General features: G+C 42.5%; 1 pseudogene; it reads right to left on the bottom strand.

The window, feature by feature from the left end:
* Positions 1-1,011: 1,011 nt before the first annotated feature.
* LOC119321086 overlaps positions 1,012-12,813 on the bottom strand; it is a 25,905-nt pseudogene continuing 14,103 nt past the window's right edge.

Raw genomic sequence — 12,813 nt, 5'->3', positions numbered from 1 at the left:
TCCTCCGCCGAAGACGAGGAGGAGGAGGAGAACCGTCCCCCCTCCCACTGGGGGGAAAAGAAGAGGAAGCACTCCACACATGGGGATGCTGAGGCACCCAACATGGGGAAGACCTCCCCTCCGGAAAACTCCGCCGTAGCCACCAACAGCAGCGAGGAGTGGGGGCCCAGGGTCAAGTCCCTGGCCAAATCATAAGTATCCGAACACGGTAATATTTCCGGTTTTTTCACCTTATTGTCACTACAAGAAATATGTCAACTTGTGACCTTGACTATTGGTCACTGAAAGGTCATTGTTTTTCATTTGCGACCTTTTTGTGACCAAAAACAGAAGGTCAAAAGCTGGCGGTCGTAAACTGAAATTAACGTCCTTCTCTGTGAGAAGGTCGTAGACGTTTATGACCAAAACAGAAGGTCGTGGAACCCATGACCTTTTTTTTTGGTCACTGGCTGTCTGCCCGGGCCACGTCGGATCCGACGTGGCAATCTGACGTGGCAAAATTGCGACCAATTGAAAAGGTCATTCATAAGATTCAGCCTGGTCCGATTCGCTATTCTACATGGGCCTAGCCCAATAATTTAGCCTTTTTATATTTTGTTCCTATCAATTTTTGGTTAACTTCACGGGCCAAGCCCAACATTTTAGCATTTTTTTTCTAGGCCATGGCCTTCTACTATCTATTTCTTTTTTGGGCCTCGGCCTTTTTTACGTATTTCTGTTTAATTTTCAGCCTTAATTGCTGCCAGTATGTTTCGGGCCTCTTTTCAAAGCCCAAATAGATTAGGTCCAGTAGACATTTAAGTACTTCTTCCATTTGGACCGTGCCTCTTCTTTTGTAGAATAGACATACACAATCAGCACAAATTCAATACAACATATACTTTTCAGCCACTTTCAGCCCAAGAATGTATTTCAAGTAAACAACAGATAATATAGTGAGTATATGTACATAACTACCAGCATTCGAGTAACATGTGCAACAGTACATCAAAATTCTCAAGAAATTTAGCATTACAAGTCAAAGCAAGTCGCTAACTGGGGCTTCAAGCTTTCTCCGAATTTCTTCGGGTAGAATTCCTGTAAATGAGAGGAACATCCACATGTTTAGAGTCTCAACATAGGCAATATTTGTTAGCAATAAAATAGAAAAATTAATTCAAGAACCATGCAAGAGCCTAGGTTTTACTATCATTTTGACACCTTAGAGTAACATCCAAGAATACCACGAGTTGATGCATTATTCTAGCATAACCAAATTAGAAACATCCATTTTTGTTCTATTTTGACCTTACTACTACCTCTGTTCCTAAATATATGAGATCTTGGTTCATTTCAGTAATTTAGAAAGAGGGGTGATGGGGCACAAAACCTTGAGCCATTGTTGTGGGGTTGTGGCTGATGAAGGTTACCTTTTGGGGCCCCAATGGCAGCTCCACCAGATGCAACAGCAACATCTCCAGCAACCACAGCAGCAGCAGCACCAATAGTGACCTACGTGGCATTTCAGATCATCATTACAGAACAAAAAATTAAGAAACAAGCAACCAATATAGCTTCGGCATTACATGTACATGTACAGAATTAACTTTTTCTACCTAAGTACAAATAGCAAAATGGAACATAGGCAGGTTGATTATATTTGACAAAGCTAACTGAACAAAAAGAGAACATGGCGCCGCGACTTGTTGAGGGCAGAAATAATAATGTTTGATTTAGAAATTAGTAAAATGGGGATAAACAGCATGCACACAGAAAGATAATTGGCAAACAAAACTTATTGGTCAGTTCTCAACACAGAGCAAACTGGCAAATGATAAAGTTTGTTACAATAATTAACAGGGCAGTAGCTCAACCTAAAGAAAGGCAGCAGAACTTAAATGAAAGAAACCGAGTTGTAAGTGTATAAAGAGCGATAAATGATTCATTTCGGAGACATGGTAATTTCTTCTATCATATTGTACTATCAAGTAAACTCTCACAAGAAAGATGCCCCAGTAAGAAAGCTGAATGGGTGACAAACTGAATAGTGAAACAAGTTGATAGTTGTACACTATAGTGTTTACACACAGTCAAACTGAATGAATTTCAGATTATGTTGCATGCATTTGCATAGAGTAGGTGTTATTTCTGAACACTGGCAATGTGGTTGAACATAACAATACTAGGAATGAGACACATCAAACAGTGCAGATCAATGATGCAATATAGCACTGTAGGGGAAGGGGACGGGGAAGCAACCAGCAGCAGCAGTAAGGCCAGGGAGGCAACCACTTCAGGAGCTTCCTCTTATAATCGCTCTTGTGCTCCAGTGAGGCAGTCACCGACACTGGCCTCTGCGCCACGCCGCTCGAGGGGAGCGCTCCAAAGGGGAGCGGACCTTTCGCTGCAAGACTCATGGATGGTGCCATGTTTTCTCACTGGATGAAATGAATGGAGATGTCATCAGCAAATCAGAGATAGAACATAACTGTTGTTGTCAGCATCAATTAGAGACAGAAAAAATTAATTCTTGTAAAAGCAAATTTTGCACACAGCCAAGTACTTTTCCTAAGTGTTTAATGCACTGTATCATCAATTCAGTTGGACAGAATCGACCAATGGTATGAGCAAAAGTCCTATCAGAATCGCAAATCAGAAGAACACACCCCCTAATAAGCCTGAAGTCTGAACAATTCGTTTATTTTTGGATAGTGGCTACCACCAAGCATTGGAATGTAAAATGTTTGTAGCAAAAAGGCTTGCTCCACCAGAGATTTCTGCTCGTACCATTGTAAAATGTTTGCAGCAAAAAGATTTGCTTTTTAAGCACGAGCTTACGCGACCACATTTAGTACATAATGTGTGTGTTTTTGGCCTCGAGCATCTACCCAGCAAAATTACTACCCACAAGCAGCCTTCAAGTTCAGTCTTAGACAAGCCAAAGATTACAATATAAGTGCCAGACCCAATTGTAGCGAGCCATACCGTGTAATACGCCTTCTTGATCTCACCCTGGCCGGCGTCCTTCTTCACGCCGAGCACGTCATAGTAGTCCCTCACCACCATGGGCCTGGTCCCTGCACGCAGCCACAGACCTCAGGGCAAGCTCACCAAACCGGGAACAAATGAGAACCATAAGGATTAAGGTACACATGGCATTTTCCCAGTCTGCAGTCACTAAATAAATGAAAGGAGTATGATGGAAATACAGTAAAATAGTACAGTTCAGTTGTCGATTAAGAGACTAATGAAACCGGTCACTCTAAGCATACTAGAGCTTCAAACCTCAAGGTAAACAGAGTAATACTAGTGCATACAAAACCTCAAGCTAAACAAAATATGCAGTACCTAGGAAGTTGAAAGTGCAACTATCCCTAGGTGGTTTTGGTAATTCATAACAACATATAGCTCATTGAGCTAATGTTATTCCAAGACATATATTTCAGGAAAGCTCAATGAATGGCATGGCATGGATGATGAAAGTCGATCCCTCAAAAATATCAAGGACAAAGGATTGGCTCAAGCTCAAAAGCTCAAGACTCTTCATTTTAGATTTTAAGTGATCCAAGATCACATTGAGTCTATAGGAAAAGCCAATACTATCAAGGAGGGATGACGTGTTGCTTAATGAGCCTCTTGCTTCATGTGCTTAGTGATATGCTCCAAAACCCTCAACTACTTTCTCACATCCACATATGACCTAAACCTAAAGTCAAAATCGGTCATACCGATTCTTTCTATCCAGCGCCACCGGGTTCAGATGTCATAGCCACTGCCACAAACCCTAGGCAAATCGGTCTCACCGATAGGGATCTCGGTCTCACCGAGATGGGATTGTAATCTCTCTGTTTCCCTTTGTAATGTTTCGGTCTAACCGAAGTGAGCGATCGGTCCCACCGAGATTGCAATGTAAACTCTCTGTTTCCCTTTTGTAACATTTCGGTCTCACCGAAAAGAGCAAATCGGTCCCACCAAGTTTACCTGACCAACTCTCTGGTTAGCTAATTACCAAAATCGGTTTCACGAGTTTGTGTAATCGGTCTCACTGAGATTACGTTATGCCCTAAACATATCGGTCCTACCGAGTTGCATGTCGGTCCCACCGAAAATCCTAACGGTCACTAGGTTTACTAAATCGGTCTGACCGAGTTTGTTGATTCGGTCCCACCGAGATTGGTAAATTGTGTGTAACGGTTAGATTTTGTGTGGAGGCTATATATACCCCTCCACCTCCTCTTCATTCGTGGAGAGAGCCATCAGAACAAACCTACATTTCCAACTTACCAGTTCTGAGAGAGAACTACCTACTCATGTGTTGAGACCAAGATATTACATTCCTACCACATGAATCTTGATCTCTAGCCTTTCCCAAGTTGCTTTCCTCTAAAATCCTCTTTCCACCAGATCCAAATCCTATGAGAGAGAGTTGAGTGTTGGGGAGACTATCATTTGAAGCACAAGAGCAAGGAGTTCATCATCAACGCACCATTTGTTACTTCTTGGAGAGTGGTGTCTCCTAGATTGGCTAGGTGTCACTTGGGAGCCTCCGACAAGATTGTGGAGTTGAACCAAGGAGTTTGTAAGGGCAAGGAGATCGCCTACTCCGCTAGTGAGGCAAGTCCTTCGTGGGCGACGGCCATGGTGAGATAGACAAGGTTGCTTCTTCGTGGACCCTTCTTGGGTGGAGCCCTTCGTGGACCCTTCTTGGGTGTAGCCCTCCGTGGACTCGCGCAGCCGTTACGCTTCATGGGTTTAAGTCTCCATCAACGTGGATCTACGATAGCACCACCTATCGGAACCACGCCAAAAACATATGTGTCTCCAGCTGTGTTTGAATCCTTCAAACCCTTCCCTTTACTTTTTTGCAAGTTGCATGCTTTAATTTCCGCTGCCTATATACTCTTTGCATGCTTGCTTGATTTGTGTGTTGATTGCTTGACTTGTCCAAAGATTGCTAAAATCTGTCAAACTCTAAAACTGGGAAAAGATTAAGTTTTTAATTGGTCAAGTAGTCTAATCACCCCCCCCCCTCTAGACATACTTCAAGGTCCTACAAGTGGTATCAGAGCCTTGGTCTCCATTTGCTTTGATTCTCATAGCTTTTGGTGGTCATAGCCTTGGTTTCACAACCTAGGAGAGTATGGCGTCTAGCGAGGGAAATTATCACCGTAGAGGTCATTACTTTGATGCAACTAATTTTGCTAGTTGGAAACATAAGATGAAAATGCATATTCTCGGACATAACCCCGCCGTTTGGGCTATTATTCGTATTGGCTTGCAAGGTGAATTCTTTGATGGGAGAGAGCCGAACCGTGAAGCTAATGCGGAAGAATTGAAGATGCTGCAATACAACGCTCAAGCTTGTGATATCATCTTCAACGGATTGTGCCCCGAAGAATTCAACAAAATCAGCCGTCTTGAGAATGCAAAGGAAATTTGGGACACTTTGATTGATATGCATGAAGGTACCGATCCGTCAAGGAATCCAAGTTGGATGTGCTCCAAAGTCAGCTTGACAAGTTCAAAATGAAGGATGGTGAAGGTGTCGCTGAAATGTACTCTAGGCTTGCTCTTATCACAAATGAAATTGCCGGCTTAGGGAGTGAAGAGATGACCGACAGATTCATCATCAAGAAGTGTTGAGGAACGTAGTAATTTCAAAAAAATTCCTATGCACACGCAAGATCATGGTGATGACATAGCAACGAGAGGGGAGAGTGTTGTCCACGTACCCTCATAGACCGTAAGCGGAAGCGTTATGACAACGCGGTTGATGTAGTCGTACGTCTTCACGATCCGACCGATCCAAGTACCGAACGTACGGTACCTCCGAGTTCAGCACACGTTCAGCTCGATGACGGTCCCCGGGCTCCGATCCAGCAAAGCGTCGAGGATGAGTTCCGTCAGCACGATGGCATGGTGACGATGATGATGTTCTACCGGCACAGGGCTTCGCCTAAACTCCGCGACGATATGATCGAGGTGGAATATGGTGGAGGTGGGCACCGCACACGGCTAAGGAACGATCCGTAGATCAACTTGTGTGTCCTAGGGTGCCCCCGCCCCCGTATATAAAGGAGCAAGGTGGGGAGGCCAGCCGGCCCAAGAGGGCGCGCCAGGAGGAGGAGTCCTCCTCCTAGTAGGAGTAGGACTCCCCCTTTCCTACTCCTACTAGGAGGGGGAAAGGAAGGGGGAGAGGGAGAAGGAAAGGGGGGTGCCGCCCCCCTCCTAGTCCAATTCGGACCAGAGGGGGAGGGGGTGCGCGGCCCACCCTAGCCGCCCCTCTCTCTCTCCACTAAGGCCCATGAGGCCCATTACTTCTCCCGGGGGGTTCCGGTAACCCTCCGGCACCCCGGTTTTCTCCGAAATCACCCGGAACACTTCCGGTGTCCGAATATAGTCGTCCAAGATATCCATCTTTATGTCTCGACCATTTTGAGACTCCTTGTCATGTCCGTGATCACATCCGGGACTCCGAACAAACTTCGGTACATCAAAACTCATAAACTCATAATATAACTGTCATCGTAACGTTAAGCGTGCGGACCCTACGGGTTCGAGAACTATGTAGACATGACCTAGAACTATTCTCAATCAATAACCAATAGAGGAACCTGGATGCCCATATTGGCTCCTACATATTCTACGAAGATCTTTATCGGTCAAACCGCATAACAACATACGTTGTTCCCTTTGTCATTGGTATGTTACTTGCCCGAGATTTGATCGTCGGTATCCAATACCTAGTTCAATCTCGTTACCGGCAAGTCTCTTTACTCGTTACATAATGCACCATTCCGTAACTAACTCATTAGCTACATTGCTTGCAAGGCTTATAGTGATGTGCATTACCGAGAGGGCCCAGAGATACCTCTCCAACAATCAAAGTGACAAAACCTAATCTCGAAATACGCCAACCCAACATGTACCTTTGGAGACACCTGTAGTACTCCTTTATAATCACCCAGTTACGTTGTGATGTTTGGTAGCACCCAAAGTGTTCCTCCAGTAAACGGGAGTTGCATAATCTCATAGTTACAGGAACATGTATAAGTCATGAAGAAAGCAATAGCAATATAGTAAACGATCAAGTGCTAGGCTAACGGAATGGGTCATGTCAATCACATCATTCTCCTAATGATGTGATCCCATTAATCAAATGACAACTCTTTTGTCCATGGCTAGGAAACATAACCATCTTTGATAAACGAGCTAGTCAAGTAGAGGCATACTAGTGACACTATGTTTGTCTATGTATTCACACATGTATTATGTTTCCGGTTAATACAATTCTAGCATGAATAATAAACATTTATAATGATATAAGGAAATAAATAATAACTTTATTATTGCCTTTAGGGCATATTTCCTTCAGTCTCCCACTTGCACTAGAGTCAACAATCTAGTTCACATCGCCATGTGATTTAACACCAATATTCACATTTGTATGTGATTAATACCCATAGTTCACATCATCATGTGATCAACACCCAAAGGGTTTGTTCACATCGCTATGTGATTAACACCCAAGAGTACTAAGGTATGATCATGTTTTGCTTGTGAGAGAAGTTTAGTCAACGGGTCTGTCATATTCAGAGCCGTATGTATTTTGCAAATATTCTATGTCCACAATGCTCTGCACGGAGCCACTCTAGCTAATTGCTCCCACTTTCAATATGTATCCAGATTGAGACTTAGAGTCATCTGGATTGGTGTAAAAGCTTGCATCGTTGTAACTTTTTACGACGGGCTCTTTTATCACCTCCATAATCGAGAAACATCTCCTTAGTCCTCACTAAGGATATTCTTGATCGCTGTCCAGTGATCTACTCTTAGATCAAAATTGTATTCCTTTGTCAAACTCAGAGCAAGGTATACAATAGGTCTAGTTCACAGCATAGCATACTTTATAGAACCTATGACTGAGGCATAGGGAATGACTTTTCATTCTCTTTCTATTTTCTGCCATGGTCGGGCCTTGAGTCTTACTCAACTTCACACCTTTGCATCACAGGCAAGAACTCCTTCTTTGACTGTTCTATTTTGAACTATTTCAAAAATTTATCAAGGTATGTACTCATTGAAAAAATCTTATCAAGCGTCTTGATCTATCTATATAGATCTTGATGCTCAATGTGTAAGCAGCTTCACCGAGGTCTTCCATTGAAAAACTTTTATTCAAGTATCCCTTTATGCTATCCAGAAATTCTATATCATTTCTAATCAACAATATGTCATCTACATATAGTATCAGAAATGCTACAGAGCTCCCACTCACTTTCTTGTAAGTACAGGCTTCACCACAAGTCTGTATAATACTATATGCTTTGATCAACTTATCAAAGCGTATATTCCAACTCTGAGATGCTTGTACCAGTCCATAGATGGATCGCTGGAGCTTGCACATTTTGTTAGTACCTTTAGGATTGACAAAACCTTCTGGTTGCATCATATACAACTCTTCATTAAGAAAACCATTAAGGAATGCAGTTTTGACATCCATTTGCCAGATTTCATAAAATGTGGCAATTGCTAACATGATTCGGACAGACTTAAGCATCGCTACAGTTGAGAAAATCTCATTATAGTCAACACCTTGAACTTGTCGAAAACCCTTTTGCGACAAGTCGAGCTTTGTAGATAGTAACACTACTATCATCATCTGTCTTCCTCTTGAAGATCCATTTATACAATATGGCTTGCCGATCATCGGGCAACTCCACCAAAGTCCACACTTTGTTCTCATACATGGATCCCATCTCAGATTTCATGGCCTCAAGCCATTTCGTGGAATCTGGGATCATCATCGCTTCCTCATAGTTCATAGGTTCATCATGGTCTAGTAACAAGACTTCCAGAATAGGATTACCATACCACTCTGGTACGGATCTTAATCTGGAAGATCTACAAAGTTCGGTAGTAACTTGATCTGAAGCTTTATGATCATCATCATTAGCTTCCTCACTAATTGGTGTAGGAATCACTAGAACTGATTTCTATGATGAACTACTTTCCAATTCGGGAGAAGGTACAAATTACCTTATGAAGCTCTACTTTCCTCCCACTCACTTCTTTCGAGAGAAACTCCTTCTCTAGAAAGGATCCATTTTTTAGCAACGAATATCTTGCCTTCGGATCTGTGATAGAAGGTGTACCCAACAGTTTTCTTTGGGTATTCTATGAAGACGCACTTCTCCTATTTGGGTTTGAGCTTATCAGGATGAAACTTTTTCACATAAGCATCGCAGCCCCAAACTTTAAGAAACGACAACTTGGGTTTCTTGCTAAACCACAGTACATATGGTGTCGTCTCAACGGATTTAGATGGTGCCCTTTTAACGTGAATGCAGCTGTCTCTAATGCATAACCCCAAAGCAATAGTGGTAAATCAGTAAGACACATCATAGATCGCACCATATCCAATAAAGTGCGGTTACGACGTTCAGACACACCATAACGTTGTGGTGTTCCAGGTGGCATGAGCTGTGAAACTATTCCACATTGTTTTAATTGAAGACCAAACTCGTAACTCAAATATTCGTCTCCGCGATCAGATCGCAGAAACTTTATTTTCTTGTTACGATGATTTTTCCACTTCACTCTGAAATTCTTTGAACCTTTCAATTATTTCAGACTTATGATTCATCAAGTAGATATACCCATATCTGCTCAAATCATCTTGTGAAGGTTAGAAAATAACGATACTTGCCACGAGCATCAACACTCATTGGATCGCATACATCGGTATGTATTATTTCCAATAAGTCAGTAGCTTGTTCCATTGTTCCGGAGAACGTAGTTTTAGTCATCTTGCCCAAAAGTCACGGTTCGCAAGCATCAAATGATTCATAACCAAGTGATTCCAAAAATCCATCTTTATGGAGTTTCTTCATGCGCTTTACACCGATATGACCCAAACGGCAGTCCCACAAATAAGTTGCGCTATCATTATTAAATTTTCATCTTTTGGCATCAATATTATGAATATGTGTATCACTACGATCGAGATCCAACAAACTATGTTCATTGGGTATATGACCATCGAAGGTCTGATTCATGTAAACAGAATAACAATTTATTCTCTAACTTTAAATGAAAAACCGTATCGCAATAAACATGATCAAATCATATTCATGCTCAACGCAAACGCCAAATAACATTTATTTAGGTTTAACACTAATCTCGAAAGTATAGGGAGTGTGCGATGATGATCATATCAATCTTGGAACTACTTCCAACACTCATCGTCACTTCCCCTTCAACTAGTCTCTGTTTATTCTGTAACTCCTGTTTCGAGTTACTAATCTTAGAAATTGAATAAGTATCAAATACTCAAGGGCTACTATAAACACTAGTAAGGCACACATCAATAACCTGTATATCAAATATACCCTTGTTCACTTTGCCACCCTTCTTATCTACCAAATATTCAGGGCATTTCTGCTTCCAGTGACCATTTCCTTTGAAGTAGAAGCACTCAGTTTCAGGCTTTGGTCCAGCTTTGGGCTTCTTCGCGGGAGTGACAACTTGCTTGTCATTCTACTTGAAGTTCCCTTTCTTTACCTTTGCCCTTTTCTTGAAACTAGTGATCTTGTTAACCATCAACACTTGATGCTCTTTCTTGATTTCTACCTTCGTTGATTTCAGCATCACGAAGAGCTTGGGAATCATTTTCGTCATCCCTTGCATACTATAGTTCATCACGAAGTTCTAGTAACTTAGTGATGGTGACTAGAGAATTCTGTCAATCACTATCTTATCTGAAAGAATAACTCCCACTTGATTCAAGCTATTGAAGTACCCAGACAATCTGAGCACATGCTCACTAGTTGAGTGATTCTCCTCCATCTTTTAGCTATAAATCTTGTTGGAGACTTCATATCTCTCAACTCGGGTATTTCCTTGAAATATTAACTTCAATTCCTGAAACATCTCATATGGTCCATGACGTTCAAAACGTCTTTGAAGTCCCGATTCTAAGCCATTAAGCATGGTGCACTAAACTATCAAGTAGTCATCATATTGAGCTAGCCAAATGTTCATAACGTCTGCATCTGCTCCTGCAATAGGTCTGTCACCTAGCGGTGCATTAAGGAAATAATTCTTCTGTGCAGCAATGAGGATAAACCTCAGATCACGGATCCAATCCGCATCATTGCTACTAACATTTTTCAACACAATTTTCTCTAGGAACATATCAAAATAAACATATGAAAACAACAACGCAAGCTATTGATCTACAACATAATTTGCAAAATACTACCAGGACTAAGTTCATGATAAATTTAAGTTCAATTAATCATATTACTTAAGAACTCCCACTTAGATAGACATCCCTCTAATCCTCTAAGTGATTACGTGATCCATATCAACTACACCATGTCCGATCGTCACGTGAGATGGAGTAGTTTCAATGGTGAACATCAATATGTTGATCATATCTACTATATGATTCATGCTCGACCTTTCGGTCTCCGTGTTCCGAGGCCATATCTGTATATGCTAGGCTCGTCAAGTTTAACCTAAGTATTCCGTGTGTGCAGCTGTTTTGCACCCGTTGTATTTGAACGTAGAGCCTATCACACCCGATCATCATGTGGTGTCTCAGCACGAAGAACTTTCGCAACGGTGCATACTCAGGGAGAACACTTCTTGATAATTAGAGAGAGATCATATTAAAATGCTACCATCAATCAAAGCAATATAAGATGCATAAAGGATAAACATCACATGCAATCAATATAAGTGATATGATATGGCCATCATCATCTTGTGCTTGAGATCTCCATCTTCGAAGCACCGTCGTGATCACCATCGTCACCGGCGCGACACCTTGATCTCCATCGTAGCATCATTGTCGTTACGCCATCTATTGCTTCTACGACTATCGCTACCGCTTAGTGATAAAGTAAAGCAATTACAGGGCGTTTGCATTTCATACAATAAAGCGACAACCATATGGCTCCTGCCAGTTGCCGATAACTTCGGTTACAAAACATGATCATCTCATACAATAAAATATAGCATCACGTCTTGACCATATCACATCACAACATGCCCTGCAAAAACAAGTTAGACGTCCTCTACTTTGTTGTTGCAAATTTTACGTGGCTGCTATGGGCTTAGCAAGAACCGTTCTTACCTACGCATCAAAACCACAACGATAGTTCGTCAAGTTAGTGCTGTTTTAACCTTCGCAAGGACCGGGCGTAGCCACACTCGATTCAGCTAAAGTGAGAGAGACAGACACCCGCCAGCCACCTTTAAGCACGAGTGCTCGTAACGGTGAAACCAGTCTCGCCTAAGCATGCGCGTAATGTCGGTCCGGGCCGCTTCATCTCACAATACCGCCGAACCAAAGTATGACATGCTGGTAAGCAGTATGACTTGTATCGCCCACAACTCACTTGTGTTCTACTCGTGCATATGACATCTACGCATAAAACCAGGCTCTGATACCACTGTTGGGGAACGTAGTAATTTCAAAAAATTTCCTACGCACACGCAAGATCATGGTGATGACATAGCAACGAGTGGGGAGAGTGTTGTCCACGTACCCTCGTAGACCGTAAGCGGAAGCATTATGACAACGCGGTTGATGTAGTCGTATGTCTTCACGATCCGACCGATCCAAGTACCGGACGTACGGCACCTCCGAGTTCAGCACATGTTCAGCTCGATGACGATCCCTGGGCTTCGATCCAGCAAAGCGCCGGGGATGAGTTCCATCGGCACGACGGCGTGGTGACGATGATGATGTTCTACCGGCGCAGGGCTTCGCCTAAACTCCGCGACGATATGACCAAGGTGGAATATGGTGGAGGGGGGCACCGC

Source organism: Triticum dicoccoides, chromosome 6B, assembly GCF_002162155.2.
Source record: "Triticum dicoccoides isolate Atlit2015 ecotype Zavitan chromosome 6B, WEW_v2.0, whole genome shotgun sequence".
NCBI lineage: Eukaryota > Viridiplantae > Streptophyta > Magnoliopsida > Poales > Poaceae > Triticum > Triticum dicoccoides.
The sequence above is the reverse complement of the archived record's forward strand: the minus strand, read 5'-3'. Positions and strand labels throughout refer to the sequence as shown.